General features: G+C 48.0%; 1 protein-coding gene and 1 non-coding gene across 3 annotated transcripts in view; one reads left to right on the top strand and one right to left on the bottom strand.

The window, feature by feature from the left end:
- The window catches only part of PLXNA2 (plexin A2), a 207,363-nt gene that overhangs the window by 106,760 nt on the left and 80,916 nt on the right, over positions 1 to 19,687 (top strand). The window lies entirely within an intron of this gene.
- TRNAV-AAC (transfer RNA valine (anticodon AAC)) lies at positions 9,295 to 9,368 on the bottom strand. Its single transcript has one exon. It is a non-coding gene; the product is annotated as a tRNA-Val (tRNA).

Here is a 19,687-nt window from a genome sequence, read left to right on the forward strand (position 1 = left end):
CTCCCCATCCCCGGCTGTTGCAACATAGGACTTGGGAGAAAACAAGCACGCACCTAGCTCTCGGTGTTTCTCCTTCCCTGGCAGCGAGCCCACTAGCAGGCCCCCAGGACAGGCTATGGGTCTAAGAAAAAAGATGGCAGGCTGGGGCCCTTTGTGATCAGGCCAGTCCAGTCCCCCTCAGGACAGCCGCGTCTCTGACTGCATGAAGTCCTCTGCCCATCTCAGGTTCGTGGGATGAGGGAAAGAGAGTATGTACCATTTCTTACATTCGGTCATTTCAGCAGCATTTATTGATGACAGAAACCTTGCCTGTCTGGACTGCTTCTGTGTCCCCAGGAGACAGTACAATGTTTGGCCTCAATAGACACTTGTTGAAGGGTAGTAAGACAGGGAGGGGAAGAAGGGAAACAAGAAAAGAGAGAACTATGAAAGGGTAGGGTAATGTAGAGAGCTCATCTTTGGAGGCAGTTAGGTCTGTATTCAAATCTTGGCTCAGCCACTCTTTAGTAGGGCCTGGAGTATGCTCTCTCAGCCTCAGTTTTCTCTTCTGGAAAGTGGGGATAACGATAATACCTGCCCTCTAGGGTTGCAGAGAAGATTCAGTAGCTAATCCCTTGGACAGAGGAAGCGCCAAACCTGGCACCGGCCCCAGCTAAGCCCTGCTCCTTCCCTCTGGTGGACTCGTGAGCTCCCCAGCTCACTGCCACTGAGCCCCTAACATGTTGCCCATTTTTCATCCTTCTGTCATCTGCCAGTTGCATCTGTTTCTAGCCTCTGTCTTATGAGACAAGAATAAGGAAGGGAAACAGATAACTGAAGAGGCTTATTTGCCAATTGTCAGATCCTGCCTTCAGCAGAGCTCACTGTCTGCTTCTCCCTGGGTGCCTGGAAACATCACTGTGACCTTTTATTTACTGGTTGATCTAGTCAGCTCTTGGCTCCAGGTCTCTCTGCCCACCCCGCTCCAGCCCACCCCACACCCTCATCAGAGCAGCGTTGGCTTTCTGCCTCCCATGCCCCAGCAGCTACCCTGGTCCCTCTGAGCCTCCCTGTCTTCATGATCATTTTCTTAAAAACCTGTGGGCACAAAGAGGAGGCAGAACCAGAATTATTGATCTTTCCTACGCGGTGCTCCCACCAGGGAGGATTTCTGCTGCTGATCCTCTTCCACAGACTTCTCCCATTCCTGTTTCACTAGGGAGGTAAACTCCAGCCAGCAAGCGACCTGCCCCACAGTCACTCAGTAAGCCAGCAGCGTGGCCCTGAGGAGCACACGTTTCTCCCAGCGCCTCATCCCGGGTTTTGCCCTTGGAGCTTTACCGTGTGTCTCCTCTTTTTCAGCCATTTCCCCTCAACCTCTACCAGTCCTGCATCAGCTCCTGGCCTGGCTGGCCTGCTGCTTTTCTTTCTCCTTCCTCCCTGGGCCCAGCCAGCATCCACCTATGGCCCCTCAGCCCCAGGGGATGTGGGGTGGCAGTTGGGGGTGGTGACAAGGGGACAGAGATGGTTAAAACATGGGTACTGACAGGAAGACATGCCACACAGGTCCCAGGAGGCCAGGAGTGAGCCAGGCAAACCGAACCTACCCGTGTCTTCATTGGCGGTAGGAGGGCAGTGTGTGTGTGCATATATATGCATCACCCCAAATCAGCTCCTGATAAAAACGACCCCAGGTCGAGTGTGGCTTCTTCCTCCATCGCCTTCAGGCCACCTGCCGTCGACTTCCCAAAGCCTTCATTGCCCGTCTCAGACTGGGCCAGACTTGCAGTTCCCTCGAATTTGGGGAAAGAAATTTTAAAAGCCTCTTGTGCAAGTCAGCCCTGCTTTCCAAGCTCTCTTCTTGGCCCGTACTGTCAGCACCAATTTTTTGCAGGGAGTGATTTAACGTTCATTTATTCATTAATTCTTTTTTCCCCTTAACTTCATTAGGTAAGATTTATAAAGGTGCTGAATTGGAAAGGTCACCTGTCCCCAGGCCCAGGACACAGTGTGCCTGCATCTCTTCTCATAAGCTTCCTTCCAGGAGTGCTCTGGAGGTGGGGAGGGGAGGGGAGTAGCAGGGAGAGACCAAAAGCAGAGCGTCTGGCTCCCCAGGAAGGCAGGGCAGGCAACGGGGAGCCACAGCCTTTGAACATGCCCCTGCTCTGCTCCTGCTCCGTGTTACCTGCTGGCTGTTGGGAGGCCTAATTGCAAGGGGGAAGGACAGGCTTTGTGTTGAGCACATCCAGAATCCTGGCTCTACCTCTTACTAAATTGACCTCCATCATATTATCTCATCTCGTCAGGCCCTCAGTCTCCTTCTAGAAAAACTGTTGATAATGATAGACTCTATTTCATCAGGTTGTTGCAGGGGTTAAACAAGACGTTCTATGTAGAGCCCTGAGCCCAGTGCTGGGCACACAGCAAACATTCAACAGCAGCAACTTTTTTGACAAGATCTGGAATTGTCCTGGCGTGGACCTAGCCATGTCAGGCAGTGGTTAGCTCAGTAACCACTAGAAACTGGTACACAGGAAGTCGGTTTTATTTCCCCAAGAAAAGGAAGCCCACATATTCCACATTCCATGATGGATCCCATCTCCAGAACCACAGGTAAAGCCTCAGCTCATGGAGGAGCCCGAAAGAGCCAAGCCACCACTTGGCATCAAGATTGCTTCCCAAGGCTTAGCAGATTTCAGCAGGAAGTCAAGCTAAACTGGCATCCTGCTCTCTGCCTTGGGCTGGCCACACTCATGGTTTCAGGCCCACCCAGCAAATTACCCATAGTCCTGGGCTTTTCCCAAGTCTCTGAGGCCTGCTGGGCTCAGCATTCAGCCATCTCATCTCAAGGAACTCTATCTTCCATTAACAACCTCCCTAGAAGGAGAGGGAACCGATTGTAGGCTAGAGAACCACGCAGGTATTTTGAATGTCTAGAAAGTCAAGAGTGTCTGTTTGCTACCGCCTCCATGTGTCCTTGCCCCTTGTACCCCAACAGAACTCAGAACCATCTCACTTCAGCCCAATCAGAATGAATTGTGCTCTCTGAGCTTCTTTAACTTAGGATAGAAACTACATATCTGCTGAGTACCCATTTGGTATCTCCCCTATTAGGTTCTAAGCTACTAGGAGATCCAGATGCTGTTTAGAAATACCTATCCCCTCCTAACACTGATTGTATGGACAGAACTCAGTGTTTGAGAAAATAATTTTAATAGGAAAGCACAGAGAAAAGAGGGCAGGCAAACCTATTCTGTGTGCCAAGCTGAGAATATTGGGTTTGAATATGATCACAGAGGATTACAAGAATTAATTTTATTTTATCTAATATTCTTCGAGTTCCAGCCTCTAGAACTCAACATGCAAATTTATGCTCATAGTGCAAATTGAAGCATGCCAGATTAATGGAGAAAATTCTAGTCACCTCACTTTTTCCAGAATCCTATTTCCCTCACCTGGGATCATCTATTTATTTGCCAAGGATACGCTAAGGAGTAAATTGCAACAGAGAGAGGAACTCTAGGGCTGCGTGAATCTGGCCAATGCCTCCTCTGTGCTAGATGGAATGAGAGAAATGCTGAGCACTGGACAGCAGCCCTCTGAGGAGCATGGGACTTCCGGGCAGTAGCCACAGGAGACCTACACTGCTACTCTGGTCCCAGGGCAGCCCTCACCGGTGTGCAAACCACTTCACATGTTATGATATTAGTTGATACTGTCCTCATGTGTCCAAATTCAATGAGATTCTTTGGGCATTGTTAAAAAACAATGCTTGACCTTTTAAGGGTGGCCACATTATATCATTTTATTTCATGAAAGAGGGCCCTACAGGACCGGCTGTTTGGTATTGTTATTGTTCCATTTTCACATAGATTTAGTTCTAGAAATAAATTTGGTTCTGTGACTCTCACAGTATTCATTGAAATGACCAGAGATATACTGGTCACTGAATGGGAAGTGATCAGCAATCATACGTGAAGTTCATGGTCACTCCTCATTATCTGCATTCTTCCCTGGGTCTCTAGCTATGGTTGCTACCATTGCCACCATGCCTGCATCTCAGGACGCTGTAGTTTTTAGTACTATCTTGGCCTGACTGTGGACAATTTCCTCTCCCTGTAACTCAAGCTAAATCCATATTGCAACGTATAGGACAGAAAGAAGACCTCACATAACCCTCTTCAGTCAGGTTTGCCTGAAGCGTAAGTATTAGTCAGTGGTATGTCTGGTTCCATTTTGCACAAAGTTCAATTTCTTTACCTGTGGCCCCTAGACTCACATCTAGCGGTCACAGGGTAGTGATGGGAGGCATCAATACAGAGAGTGAAGCTGCACACACAATTTAGTCTTTAAGTATTTTCTGTCTCTGGGGTCAACTGGATGGAATAGATACCCGGTCATTCCTGAAACTCTCCTAATAGCTGCCCTAAGGGACATATCTCACATCAGTTATAAAGCAAAGGTGACTGACATTTCCTGAGTCCCATGAATAGCCTAGTCCTTTTCAATCCAGATTATAAGCCATTCCTACTTCAGGAACTGCCTTTGGCCCAGGGGTGTTGCTTTCCTGCTTCATAATGCTACAGGCTTAACATAAAAATACTTTAAACATAAACAATGACAGATAACCATTAAAGGAGAGTCATCCTTTTATGTTGTAAAAATAGAGTTGGGAATTGTCACTTTTAAGAGGTAAGAGAGAGACATATGGACAGAATACCAAGAGACTCTCATTTGTCTCTTAACATTAAATCTAAATCATAAAATCATAGACAAGAGACTCTTACACTTGGAGCCTATTTTATTTTTCTTTCTTTGTGAGAAGCATATGGAGGGTACAAAAAGCACACACTCGAAAAACATGTCATTTCACTGCAGATTGGTTTCCCAGTGGCAAAAATGAAGACTCCAACAGCCTGGTCTCTAAGTCGGTAACTTAGTGCCTAACCCGATTCAGTGAGATTTCTTACGGAGAACAATTGGACGGTTTCCATTATTTATGACTTTGCTGATGTGTGACTTTAATAAGCTCTGCTCCTTCACCTTCTTGGCTTTGAATTAAGAAATTTAAGAAGTCACTAACATATGCGACAACATCGTGAACATTGAAAACGTAATATTAAGTGGAAGAAAGCAGCCACAAAAGATCACTTAGTGTATGATTCCATTTATGCGAAATGTCCAGAATAGGCAAATTCATAGCTGATTGGGGGTTGTCTAGGGCTGAAGCAGTTGGGGAGGGGAGGAGAGGGAGTGACTGCTAATGGATATGGAGTTTCTTTTTGGGGATGATAAAAATGTTCTAAAATTGATTGTGGTAATGGTTGCACAACTCTGTGAATATACTGAAAACCACTGAGTCATACACTTTAAGTGGGTGAATTCTGTGGTATGTGAATTGGATTATATCTCCATAAAGCTATTATTTAAAAAAATCTCAGGCAGGCTGAGCCATAATTGTGTGGCTACTCCAAAACCTTTCCTTCCTCCAGTAGCCCCCACCCAAGAAGGCATGGGCACTCAGTCCACCTATGCCAGTGTACAGCAGCCAAGGGCTCTGCCGTCCTCCTCGTTTTCTCAGCCTTTCCCTTCTCCTGCCTCAGTCTCCTGCTTTCGACTATGCCTTATATGTCCCTCCTCCTTTTCCTTCTCTCCCTAGTGATTCCACCAGCCAACGGGCTTTCCTTGACCCCAGAAAGATGAAAGGGGAGGGAACAAGAGATAGTGAAAATTAATTCTAACTGTGATAGCAAATTATTAGTATTACAAATTATTATTAGAGTTGTCCAGGACTTAATTTAATCTTCACAACATAACTATTTAGGGAATAATTATCCCCATTTTATAGATGAAGAAACTGAGACTCAAACAAGCAGCACAACATGCCCAAGTTTATCAGGGGCAAAACCACAATCCACACCCAGGTCTGTCTGGCCTCACAGCCTATTCTGCGAAGCACGATAGGCTTAAATATGAGGCTGGGTTTGGTGAGTTACTGATAAATTATAATAGAAGTAATTTCATGGGGTTCAAAATTGCCGTATCTAAGATCTCATCGGTTGGTCTGATATTTATGGCCATTTATGGATGATATCTGTATGGCTGTTCTATTCATTATGGTTTTCATTAAGACTCTCTAATCCTGTTTAGAAGTCTGTTTGTCATTTTTGACTCCTCTGTTTAATCTTGGACGGCCCTAATCCTTCTTCACTACCAGGCAGAGGGAGACAGCTACCCATGGCTGTTTCCTTCTCACAATTGTGTGCAGGCTCTGGTGTGGGGGAAGGGCGATGAGTGTGGCAGGAACATCTGTGTGTTATGAGTGTATGTGACATGAATATGTGTGTGGGATATCAGTGTAAGCATGTGATGTGAGTACGTGTGAAGTGTGTGTGTGGTGTCAGTGTGTTGCTGTGGCATGTGAGTGTACGGTATGAATGTGTGTTTGTGTTCATGAGTGTGTTTGTACAAGAGCATGAGTTTGTGGAGTGGTGGTGAGTGTGTGTGTCAGGGGGCTATCATTCATAGAGTCTTTTCTCAGAAGCCCAAGAAGTTTTGAGTTGAGGCCTAACCAATTGTTTCCAAAGCACAGGGGCTGTTGCCCACCCCTGCCTACCAGGCCCTCTCCCCTAAGATGACCCTGGAGTTGGGGGGGCGCCTCTGGAGTTCACCTTCTCACTCATGGTGGATATTAGTCTCTGCTCAGAGTTCCCAGTGATGGAACGCTTCCTCCCTCCCGGAGTTGTCGGTTTATAGAAAATGTCTTCCATTGGGCTAGTCTTCCCTGAGGGTGGCCTAGAGTTGTTTTACTTTATAAACTCTTGGTTAAAATGTCTACTCACAAGGAAGAAACAAAATCTAAATGGGGACATCCATTATTGTGTCCTTTGCTGTCCCCAGAGCACACCCCAAATCTCATTCTCTCTGTTTTGGCTTATGATGTGTTGCTGCCCAGGACACGTCACCTTGCCCCTCCTCGAGCCCCACCTCCTCCCTGGAGCCTTCCCTCTTCCTCAACCCACCCTCCAGTCCCACCTTATCTGAAATCCGCATCCCCAAAAGGGCTTCTAAGAGTCACACATTTTAACGCAAAAATTTTCTGTCTCTGGGTCAGCTAGAACTCTGGTCGGCCCACGCTACACATTTTAATTCCTTATTTCCCTAAAGACTTGGGGCATCAGTGTTGCCAGATATGGTGGTTCAGGTTGTGAACTGCACAGAGGCATATCTGGTTAAGGGGCAAGTGGGGGCGGAAACCAAGTCCTCACTCATCTTACCAAGCCATGCACCTAGAGGAGGTGCCTGTTTCAAATTGCACAGAAGTGCTGTGTTGGTTGGAGGTGGCCGAGAAAGGGAGCCTCAGAGAGTCCAGTCCTGTTGCTGGAAGGTCTCCGGTAGCAGCCAGAAGAATGCTTAATGAGAGGTACAGCGCGTGCTGCCCGCCTCCGGTTCCCCGCACCTCAGCAGATGGAGTCTGGCCCCACAGCCCTCCTTCGGAAGGCCTTTACCCCGTCTCTGATTAATCCCATCAAACCCTGATCACCACTTAACTCCACATGCCCTTGTCTGGCTCCAGCTTAATTTTCGCTTCCCAATATCTGCCTTTTAAGTGCCCTAAATCTCTGTTTCACATCTTTGTTTTGTCCTTCCAACTAGTTAGCCAGCCCTAGGAGGACAGACAGCCCATTTCCACTTACTTTGCCTTCGGCCACCCCTGTGAATCTATCCAAGGACTCTACCCCCACCCCGACCCCCACCCCGACCCTCAGGGGGGCCAAATCAGTGTTGCTAACAATGTGCCACCAACTGAAGGAGCAGAGAAATCACAGTTCTGTGCTCATATCCAGGAACTGGGCAATGACACCCCCCACCACCACCACCACCTAAACACCAGCTCACAGGCATCTCAGGGGACACCCACATGTCCACTTGGCCTCCCTCCAGCTCTGGACCTAGTTGTGTCCATAAGGATTAGAAAATTCTGGAAAAACTCAGCCCATCTCATGGTCTCTCTTTAGGGTAACACAAAGTACAGGACAGGAAAATTAAGAAGTGGCCTCAGCCCTTCACCAGATTAACCTTTAGTTATCACATAGTGCCTGATCGATTCCATTTCTGAGGTACAGTGACTTGGCAGGGACTAACACTGTCCCCTCCTAGACATGTGTTTGGTTTGGATGAGGAGCGGGCCCAAGTGAAGGCAGAGCATCCTGACTCAGGGCCTTTGGCTGGCTCTGTGACATCATGGCTTTGTTGTTCCTCTGCAGAACAATGCATCTAGCAGGTCTAGCCTGCAGCAGCTGGACAAGTATCTCCTGCCTTTTCTTCCTGAAGACGTCCCACCCCAGGGCCCCTGGCCGACTCCCTCCACTTCCATCTCCCCTTTTCAGCATCCATGCCCCTATGCCCCTCAAAAGTCTCTCACACTCCAAAATGAAACATTCGGGCTGTCACCAAATAGCAGTATAGATGCTCCATCCCCGCAGGCCCTGAGATGGTAATGCATCACCCATGGTGCGTATCCAGATTATGCTCAGGTGGTTAAAAGTCCAGGTCTAATTAGAGTTCCAGGGAATCGAGCCATTGTATTATTAATGATTCGCCGGCAATGTTCTGATTAAAACAGTAATTTTAATAAGCACAGCTCGATGCTAAGTGTTCACTGAGCACCTAATTACATCAGTTATAACTCCAAAATTATTTAAAATTCCCCCTTTTTTCCCACCAGACCTGGCATGCACCAAATAAAATAGAAATTCAGACAACTCGGTGATCATTTGCTCTAATTAATTTCCTAAGCACCTGTTTAAAAAAAAAAAAAAGGAAAAATCTTTTGTTTCTCTTCTATCTCCGTATGTCCCCCTCCACCCCTTTCTATCCCCTAGAGGCTCCGTGACATCAGGTACATTTGAGGCCACCACTGAAGGAGGCCATGAATAGAAAGCAGTGAGGAAGGTAAAGATTTGAACAGTCCCCGTCACTGACCTCCAGGCCAGAAGAGGCTGCAAAGCTCTAATCCCCGCTGAATGCTCAGGCAGGGCCGCACCGAGCTAAGGGTAGCAGGAGCATCCCAGGGCTTCTGACCAAGAGCCAGTTCCTCACTGCACCCTATTTTCATCAGACCAGCTTCGGATGTTGTATCCATGCCCCGATGACTGTGCTTACATCTCCTGGAAGGCAGAGGCAAATGAGCCAACAGGCTCCCCAGGGGAGCAGTTCTCACGATCTTTTGACCCATGAGCCACTTGGGTTGAAAAGAGACTTCATTCCCTGAAAGAACCCCAGGATTTTTTTTAAGGGGGGCACAGCTCATAGTGGCCCATACAGGGATCAAACCAGCAACTTTGGTGTTGTTAGCACCATGTTCTAACCAACTGAACTAACCGGCCACCCGACCCCAGGATTTTAGAAAGAATGGTCTGCTGAGCCATGTATCTGAGCGTTGATGCCCAGATTTTGTTGTTGTTGTTGTTTGCTTGTTTGTTTTTTAAGTTATGTGATCAAGAAGTTATCATTCGGTCCCCAGAAGTAACAACCATACCCCCCCCCAGATCTGTGTGATAAGCCGATCCTGAACCATGCAGAGCCATGGCCCTCACTTCACGTGACAACATGTGCATGTAAGAACAGCAGTCCTCAGCCTGGTCTGACCCAGCCAGTGTGCTGGGAGATAGAATGAAGGCGTCGCTTGTTTTGTCTGCCGCTATCCTTTTTGCCTACGACGTCTCAGGCAGGCTGCATAGCTCAACAGCTCACCGTTGGATAATACAGGGACCCTTAAGTCTCAAACACAGTCTCAGTTCAGAATGATAGTGCCCAGTTCCTGACCAGAAGTAAAACTCTGAACGTGACTGAAGCACAGAGCATTCTCCTTCCTCAGCCTGGGCCGGCTGCACACCCCACTTGCAGCAATGAGGGATGGGAGGTGTGTTTCTTTTTTTCACTTCTCTTCCCCCACTCCATCCATCGTTGTTACTGACCCCTTCAGAGGAAGGGGACAGGAGGGGAAGGGTCAGAGACGTCCTTTATCACTTGAACTGGAATTGTTACAAGATAGCCTCATGCTCTCCGAACTGGTTGATGATTCTGATTTGTTTGGGGCGGGGTCCTTAGGAGCTACTTCCTGCCCCTCTCCCCTCAGCCCTGATTTTCCAGCACTTCACTCCACATAGATGTTCACAGTAGAGTCCCAACCCTACCTCCAGGGGGTCCTGTTGGACAGGTCTTAAAAAGATTCCAGGCCAGCTCTGGCTCCTGAGGTCCATACCTGGATCTGGTGCAAGGAAGCACTTCACATCCTCAGCCGACCACCATCACGGTGAGGGGGAAGGGGCCTTTCAGTGACTTCCCAAGGTCCTGCCTTCACTCTGCCTCCTAAGAACTCACCCACCACCCTCTGGATTTCCTGTCTTCTGGATTTGCCAGTCTACTCTGTCCCCTGCAGTCCAGGGCATGCATCTCAAGCTTTCCAAGTGGTCCTACTGAAAGGTGGCTTAGTTACAGCACTCCAGGAGCTTCCTTCAAGCATCTCACATTATCCCCTCTTTGTTATTCCTGGACCCTTTTATTTCTTTTATCTGGCTCTGGAGACCCAGGATGAAGGGTAGAAGAATCATGAACCTGGATCTTGAGGATCTAGTCTGAAAAATTGCCTGACAGTCTGCCACCTTACTTTAGGATGCAGCATTCATTTTATCTTGGTGCATTGGTGGATGCTTTAATTTTGAAATCCAATAGTAATTACAAAAGTGGAAACTGAGGCTCAGCGCGGTTAAGTGTATTACCCAACACCCAAGTTGAGTACATGGTGAGGCTGAGCCAAGTTCTCTCTGACTTTAATAGTTGTGTCTTTTCCATGACACTATACACCTCTGCTGGGTTATAAAAACATTAAGTCCATTAAAAAAATAATAAAAGCCTTCGTGTCACCTAATGGATCCCAGCAGAATGCCGGGGCCTCAGCCACACCTAGAGAACCTTCATGTACTTCTTAGTACATTTACTTAAGAAGCTTAAAATAAAACCTGGATCACTGGGCAAGTGTGATTAGCTTCTCAGCAGGTATTTATAGACCTGTTTTATGTAAGAAACTGAAGTTGGAGCATACGGGGATATCTCATTTGAAGAAATAAAAAGCAGAGCTCTATGAGTAACCTAAGAAGACTTTAAAAGTGCATTTGAGTCCTGTCAACTGCGCAGGGAGTCAGATTCTAAATTCAGAGACAGAGAAGTTGCAGAGGTTGGTCACAGAAGGCTGCATGGAGGAGGGGGAGCCCAGGGTGATGGGCAGGAGAGGGGAGGACATTCTGACTGGCAGGGCTCTGTGAGCAAAGGAGGCAGGACTGTGCAGAGCATGAGAGGAGGCCAGCCTGCCAGGAGTTGGGGGTTGATGCTGACAGAAGGTAGCCTAGAGTGGAATTGTCAGCCTGGGTGGGTAGCAGAGGTTAAAAGGCTGAAATATCAGGCTAGAGTGTTTGGACAGAGGTAATTTTTCTTGTTGTTTTTGACTTTTTTGGGGTGTGTGGGGTTGGGGGGTTATTATTTTTTTTGTTTTTGTTTTTGTTTTTTTTTTAGTTGAGGCCATTATTATAAAACACTGCCTCTTGGAAGGCTTCCCTGATTTGCCCTTGCTCTTTGCTCTTGTAGCAGTACCACATCTCAATTATAGTGCTAATATTTTATTACAGTTTGGGGGTTTTCTATCTTCCTGACAAACTCTGACTGCTTCAGGATCAGGGCCATGTCTGGTCATCTTTTGAACTTCCTACCTGCACGGAATATACAGCAGGTGCTTACTATGGATCCCAATAATAACTAACAGCTATATGCCAGGCACTGGGCTAAGTGTTTTCTAACCTGTGCCATCCTTCATGCTCAGAGGCAATTTTGTGTAGAAGTTCAGAGCATGAGTTTTGCAGCCAGCCTGTGTAAGTTTGAACCCCAGCACTACAACTGACTGGCTATGCGACTTTAAATGAATTCACTGAGACTCCTTGTGCCTCTGTTTCTTCTTCATCCACAGATAGTAAGTCTTATGTAAGTATGTACTGTTATTATCATCGTTTCACCAACCAACAAATGAGGCTGAAAGCTAAGTAACAGGCCCAAGGTCACAGAGCTAATGAACAAAGGGGCTGGGATGTGGACCCAGACAGTCTGACTCTAGGACCCGTGCCTTCACACATTACACATTTTTGAAGAAAAGGAAAAAATGAGGGTGTGCAGAACACAACTCATGTGGGAAGAAGAGAAGGGAGACCAGTGAGGTCATCAGCCACCATCCTGCTGTGAGGATGGGGCCTGTAGCTGGGGCAGGGGGAGGGAGGCTGCAGGAACGCAGTGACAGGGACAGATGTATAGAGAAGAAATGCAAAACCTCCTGTTTTCTTCCTTTCTGTTTTGTTTCCACCACCCTGGCCTTCCATGATCTACCCTCAGGTCCCTTTTCTTAGCAGCAGCCACGCCCTAATACCTGTCCATTCCTGGAATTCTCCCCACATCTTCTCATGGGTGTTCTTTGCTGATGCCTTACTCTTCTCATAGAGTGTCTTTCCTCCATTCCTGTTTATGAAAATATCACCAAGTTTTCAAAACTGCCACAAATGATGACACCTTCCTAGACCCTTCACCCAAAAGTGATCACTCCCAGCTTGGAACCTCCCATATGACATTTTTTACTTTCTAGCGTTCCCACCAGAGGGTGTGCTTCTTGAAGGCAATGTAAGCCCATGGCTAACTTTTATTTGTACCATCATAGCATAAGACTTGATACCTGGTCTGTTGAATAAATGAATAGATGGAAATGAAGGATTCATACCGAGATGGACTAATGAATGAGCGAGTGAATGGTAAGCAAATGAACAAATTATAAGTGCCAAGTGTATTTCAACCACATGCAGGTCTGCTCAGTTATAAATCAAGTCTACATGAATGTGGCTCCACAAGGCCAGGCCAATCAGCCCGTACTGACTAGTCCCCGAATACAGAGCACTGTGGTCATTGCTGCCTCAGTGGAATGGTCTTTATCCAATTGACCAGCCTATACGGGTTCCCAAAGCAGCCCAGTGCCACAGGATCCAGCAAAGGATGGGATCCTGCCTGCCTTGTACATTACCGCCTTGCCAAGTTTTCATGAATGAGTGAATGGCATGAATGCATACGTGAGCTCTAGACAGAAAGGAAATACGATTTTTTTTCATGTAAATGTAGATTTTTTTTCCTTAGGCAGAGATTTATCCTTTACTCTTCCATCTCTCTCTCTCTCTCTTTCTCTCTCTCTCTCTTGCTCTCACACACTCTCTCTCTCTCTCTCTCTCTCTCTCTCTCTCTCTCTCTCTCTCTCTCATCCACTCATCCACTCACCTACTTACTTGTCCTAGGAAGTTGTGACAAGAAACTGCTCTGTTCTTCCCAAGGGAGCTAGCCACTTAGCATACTAAGCATGAGAGAGAATATTTTCAGATCTGATGTCAAGAAGGACAAGATGGCCATGTCTCAGATGGTTAGGAAGGAAAGTTGAGAGATGATTGAGAAGATGTGCTCCATGGGGTCCACTGGAGAGCAGAATTCTGAATTACAACATGAGGCTCCAATGACCACTTGTCTACTCAGAATTATACAGCAGACAGCTTAGGAAGAGGGGTGTAGGCCTGTCTCAGAGCCAGGGCCTATGGATAGAGCTGAGCCGGCTGAGTGTTTTCTCATGTACATAGCTGTTGACTGGGGTGTACTAAGGAAGGGCCTGGGCAGTTGAGCTTGACCAAGTCCAATTCCATCACATATGCCATTTGGTAGGATTTTTCTCCCTATATCAAGATGACCTGAGAATTTCAACGTGGAGTTCCTTCGGAATCGCAGAAGCAAATTCCAGGGAGGGTATCAAGCATGGAAAATTAGCACACAAGAGTCTCTTAAGAACCTGCCAGCTTGTATCAATAACTATGAGTGCCAACATCAGAGCCGGAAGTGGAGTTGAGCACCCAGAGGCAGAAACTGGAGCTTGGTTGGGAGGAACTCTGCCAAAGGGAGAGTTATGATCCCCTTCAAGAGTAGTGACGCCCTAACGCCCCACTTTGCCTCTAATAGAAGGATTTCCTGAGTCCTCAACTCAAATAACACAGAAGTTAGCCCCTGCCTGCTACCCAGGCCACAGCAAACGTGTTCTTACCCCAGATCTCTGACCAGCCTCTTCTTGGGCCCAGTGATTTCCACTGACACCTCACCTTTCTAAGCATGTGGGCCCTAGATGTTTCACAGAGAATTTGGGATCAACTGGCACTCCAAACCCTCTTGTCTTGCTCTCCTGGTGACTGGAACTTGAGGGGTGGGGCCCAGAGGCCAGAGCCTATGAGACAGATGTTTAGCTCTTAGATAAAGTCAAGCTCTATGTGGTAAGGCTAGACTTGGGTTCTGTGCATCCAGGAGCCTCCCTGGACTTGCCCAAGCAAATAGAAGTGTGGAATGAGTGAATGAGAATGGGAGGGTATAGGGACATTGCTGTCTTGTCACTTTGCCGTCATCACTCTTCCCCTCCTGGAGCAGATGAGCCGATGTTGGCCCTATAGGGAGCTTTGTGGGACCTGGCTAATCCCAGACATGTGGTTTCCAGGTGAGAGATCTATTTTAGTTATTTCTTAGGGCCTATTTCCCAAATCCTTCTCATCTCCCATTTCCTACTCCACTTGCTTTCCCTAACTGAATAAATCCACTGTTGTCATGGAGACAACATAGTATCAGCATCTCTGCTTCTTCATACATCCTTCCTAAAACCAGAGCTAGAAAGAGTCCTACTCCTACCTCCCCAGTATTTCTGGCACAGGAGTCCAGCCTGAGAAAATACTGTATGATATTTAGAATATCTGCTTTGCCTGCTCAGTTTCCTTCCACTTTGTACTTTTTCCTTGTCCAAGTTTTACCTTTTTTTCTTAGGAAAATAGCTTAATTTGACTTCTTTCAGCCAGGGACCCTGAGTTTCAGTGCACTTTGGCCTCCTGTAGGGATTATGTCATCAATAAGGACAATAGTTTGAGTGGCTGTGCTGCTCTGCATGCAAAGGGCAGACGTAATTCTCCTCATACAATAGATCAGCAGTTGCAGCCCAAAGAGCCTAGGTGGCTTGCTCAAGGTCACCCAACCCATGAGTGCAGAGCCTGGGTGGGGGCGCTCTGCAGCTTTCCTGTGCAAACACTGCCACCTTCAGTGGGGTCTGCATATAGAGACTGAGCATAACTACCACTGTTGAGCACCCACTGTGTGCAAGGTTCTTAGTGTACAGATGTCACTTAAGCCTCAAAACAACATTGCAAAGTTGATATCGTTATTGTTACCACTTTAGAAAGGAGGAAACTGAGGCTCAGGAGGTCATACAGCCAATAAGTATAGGAGCTGGATTTGAAACTGAACACTTGTCTCCTTCATAGCCCGTCTTCTCAACCAGAATGAAATTTGGCTTCTACCTAAAAAAAAAAAAAAAAAAAAAAAAAAATTCAGGAGAGACCATTCCCTTAGCACTCATCAAAAGGACGAATTCCACGCTTTATCTTCTCCCCTTTGACTCCTGCATGACCCTCTGCTATGTTTTGTGAATGAGGAGGAGAAAAATGCCATTGAAAAGTTCAGCCAACTTTGGATTCCACTCTCTGAGTGATAGCTTTAATTACTCCGAATTACTCAGCCACTCCACTCTTCTCCCCAAGTCATTAAAAATAGATTTTCTCTTTGAACTCTACTCTGCCTTCAGGTCTCCAGAGAGTCCCGTGTTCTTAGGAGACAGCCCCAGGGTCAGCTGCTAGTCAGAGGTCGCATGTTGCTTTAGCTGCAGTGACAGGCTCCAGAACCTCCAGTTGGTTTTCTTGGGCAGTGCCTCCTTGTTCTTAGTGATATTGGTCATGTGACTGTCACATCTCAGAGTTCAGGAAGGCGACTGGGTTGGTGTTTACTTTATGGGGACTTAAGGGGATCTCACACGTGACTATTGATTTTTACAGAACTGGATCTAACACTGGGAACACATAATAGTGAGTTCTTCACATTAATCACCGGGAGTTGATTTGTAAGAAAGACCAAAGCTGAACATGTGAGTTCAGAGGTGCTTTTTGCTCCCTGATGAGCAGGGGAGATGAGTGAGACAGGTATTGCTGTCTCCATTTTAAAGATGAGGAAAAGGAAGCCTGAAGAGATTAACCAGCTCTCCCAAAGCCACACAGATAACAACTGGCAAACCAGGGCAGAAAGCCCCGGCAACTCCACTACCCGAGCTGTGCTCACTGTTTCTCTAACATCTCTACAAGGTTCAGGGCAAAAATGTACAGCCTGCTCAGAGCCGCCTCCTTTATTGTCCTGGTTCTGGCTGGCTTAAAAAAATATCTAGCAGGGGAACCTTCCATCTTTATCCACCTACCTCCCTCTTCCCCCTCTGGTATGATCCTTTTTGTTGTCTGGCTCAGGATCCAGCAGTTGAATCGTTGTTAGTAAAATGAGCTAAGAGGTAGGCGGTGGTCGGGAGTGAACGTAGTTGCAGTGTCCAACAGCCTAGCACCCGATGTCTAGGAGGGAGAAAGGTGACCTGACAGCCAGCCCTCGGGGCAGCTCTGGTAGAGGGGCCTCCATCTCACTCCTCATCCAGGGAGTCAGACATACCTGGACTCGAATTCTGTTTCTGCCACCCACGAGGTACATGACCTTGGACAGGTTACTTAACCCGAGACTCAGATTTTTAGTAAGTCAGATGGGCCTCAGACTGCTTTCACTGCAAGGCTGGCATAAGGATGAAATGAGATAATATAGGTAAAGTGGGTGGCATGCAGCCGGTGCTGGGTCAATGGCCACTACTATTATTGTTCCTGTAGCTCTGTTCTATCCAACAACCTCAGTCAACTGCCCTGCTCAGAGCAAGGTGACACTCCAGCCAGGACCCTGCCAGCCATCAGCAGGAGACCTCAGTCCCCATCCCTTCCTGTCCCCCAGTCCCTGAAAGCAGATCCCAAGAGGGGATCTCATTGCTGCTCCAATGTCCCCCACCCCACCCACTCCCAGCAGGAGAGATTTAGATTAAGATGCCACTTCAGGCATCCAGTAGGCAGTCTGCTCTTCCCCTGTAAAGGACCAGAAAGAGAATATGGGTATTTTATCCGTGGAGTCTTGTTGAACCAAAGAGGATGTAGTACAAAGCATGTCGGGGAGCCTGACCTGTCCGCAGAGGCTCCCCTTTGGCTTTGGTACCCGAGAGAATCTGGCAGGGGCCGGGGGCCAGGCTAGGCCTCCCTGACTGACCATCTGCCCATGTTCGTTGCCGCCTCATCTGGTGTAAAGGAAAGATCAGAGCTAAGCTCTGGGCCTCTCGCACTGATTACCCTTGTTCCCTTGGGGCTAACAAGAGTTGGGGCAAGCCTGTGAAGAGAGACTCCACTCACCCATCCAATCCATCAAGTAAGAACTGCTGGTGTCAGCAAGCTCAAAGCTGTGGAGTCAGAGAAGTGAAAGAAAGCCTGCCCTCAAATTGCTTCCCACCTCCTGTTCCCTCTCTGGTTCCGCTTCTGTCTCCTGGAACTGACCCCTGAGCCTCCTCTCCTTCTTTACCCTCAGAAAGATCCCTTACTGTATGTCACCTTCATGGGTATTGGAGGGCTGTCCTTTAGCTGGCAACTGTGCCATTCACTGTGACACTGAGCCCTGGGTTAATCCAGCCCTTTGCAGCCTGTTTCCTGGTGGATCAAATGGAACATAACAATACCTAGCCTCTCTTCCTCCCTGGGGAGCTGTGCAGATCAAATGAGATAATATGTGTGAAAGTGATTGGAAAATGCGAACCCCTCTGCTGGCACTGCTGTGATTGTGCCCTGGCTCGGTCCGCTCGCCAGCCCGGCGGGCCTCTCTTCAGTCTGCCCCCAGCTGCGTCTATAAATGAGTAGCAGATCTTTTCTTCAAAACAGGTTGGATCGGGGAAAAGAGGAGAAAGTGGGTCTGAGACCCTACAAACTCCGAGAGACGGGGGGCTGGTACCGAGAGACTGCCAACAGAAGATACAAAGGAAAGGAGAGAACCAGTTGTGTTTCAGCTGCTGTGCGCTTTGCCCCAGGCTCTGGGGACCAGGAGGCTGTGGATCAAGCCAACTGCATGTTCCAACCAGGCTGTGTGTGTCACCTCCCACCCCTGCCACCTGGCTCTCGGCCACTGAGAAGGCCTCTGTTACTTTCCTGTGTCAGGAGGCAGGGGACACGTGTGGGGACAGGTGTACCATCTGGCAGTGGGGGAGCAGATTCCAGGGAAGCAGGGGGATTAAATGCTCAGTCCCCAAGGGGCCCCTCCAGCCTAGGGAACAGCTTTCCCTTATTTCTTCCCCCTCTCCCCTTCTCTCTTTTGCATTATTACAAAGGAATCCTGCAGGCCTCTTCAACACCAAGTGCTGTGCCAAAGCCCCCTGAGGCAAACCTCCACTCGCTGTCTTTTGATCCCTGACTGTGTCTTGATTATACCTCTATTGTGGCATCTATCCCACTATACTGAGATGCCCTGTTTCCTTGGTTTTGTCCTCAACCAAACTATGGCTCCAAGGAGGGCAGAGAATGTAGCACCATTGCCTAACAGAGAGCTTAACACAGCACAAGTGCTGAGTAAATGTTGAGGGACTGGATGGGACCCAGGCACCACCCATTGTCAGAATCCTATGTGTTGTTGTGCTTTTAACTCAATGTTTTCCCATAGAGCCCCCCCAAATTCTCGGATCTTCATAGCTCCTCATAGGCGTCCACATAGGGGGGCCGAGGTGTAGCACTGATTCTCTGCCCCCAGGTTCACTCACCAAAGGGCTCTGTTCCTTGCTCCACCATGGGAACTCTTCTCTCTGAAGAGTGATGAGTTTGTACCTGGTGGTAGTGAGTGTGCAGGGCCTCTGCCCAGGATGGTAGTAACTACAGGGCCACAGAGGACTCACTCTGGATGCTCCAAACGCTACAGGTCTGCCGTGTTCTTCAAGAATGAAGCTGCTTCCAGCAGTTCCCTCAGGGACTTGTCCTCACGGCCAATGCCACTCCTCATTGTGTACCTCCCTGTGTTGCTACCCAATGTGCTGAAAGGGTGGGGGGGCACCTCAAACTCTGCACACCCCTACTGAGCCCTTCCCACATAGATCTCCAGCTCCTTTCACACAGGCCAAGGAAGGTACCAGAGACGCGGGGCCCCGGGGCCAAAGAAGCCAAGAACACAGTATGAGTCACCTTAAATTGAGAGTATTTCTTAAGCAAATGACTTAATAGGACAGTTATATTCATTAGAGTCATAATTACAAGGCATAAGATCAAGCAGCGAAGAATGCAGAACGTAAGGGTGGAGTCCAGTCTGACGCATCTCCGTGATCCTTGGGAGAAGGCCGTGGAGGGGGCAGGAGGAGGGAGGGTGTCAGGGCGTCCTCTGACTGTGGATTTTGCCAACCCAGCCACCCTCTGATCCTAGCACTCAATGAAAGGGGTGGGGGAGCCTTAAGCATAATTAAAATGCAATTATAATAAACAAACACTAATTAAAGCATTACAGAGTGTCCCATTAACTCTGAGTCACCCCTGACAGAGTGCCACCTGACGTGGTGGACACTCTCCAGGAGAAAGCTCCCTTCCTTTCTAGAGCTTCCAGAGAAAACTCTCATGCCCACCCCAGCCCACCAGATCCCAGAACGAGTGCCCGCCTGTCGCCTGAGGTGCAGAGTGAAGTGCCC

Source organism: Rhinolophus ferrumequinum, chromosome 22 (genome assembly GCF_004115265.2).
Source record: "Rhinolophus ferrumequinum isolate MPI-CBG mRhiFer1 chromosome 22, mRhiFer1_v1.p, whole genome shotgun sequence".
Taxonomy (NCBI): Eukaryota; Metazoa; Chordata; class Mammalia; order Chiroptera; family Rhinolophidae; genus Rhinolophus; species Rhinolophus ferrumequinum.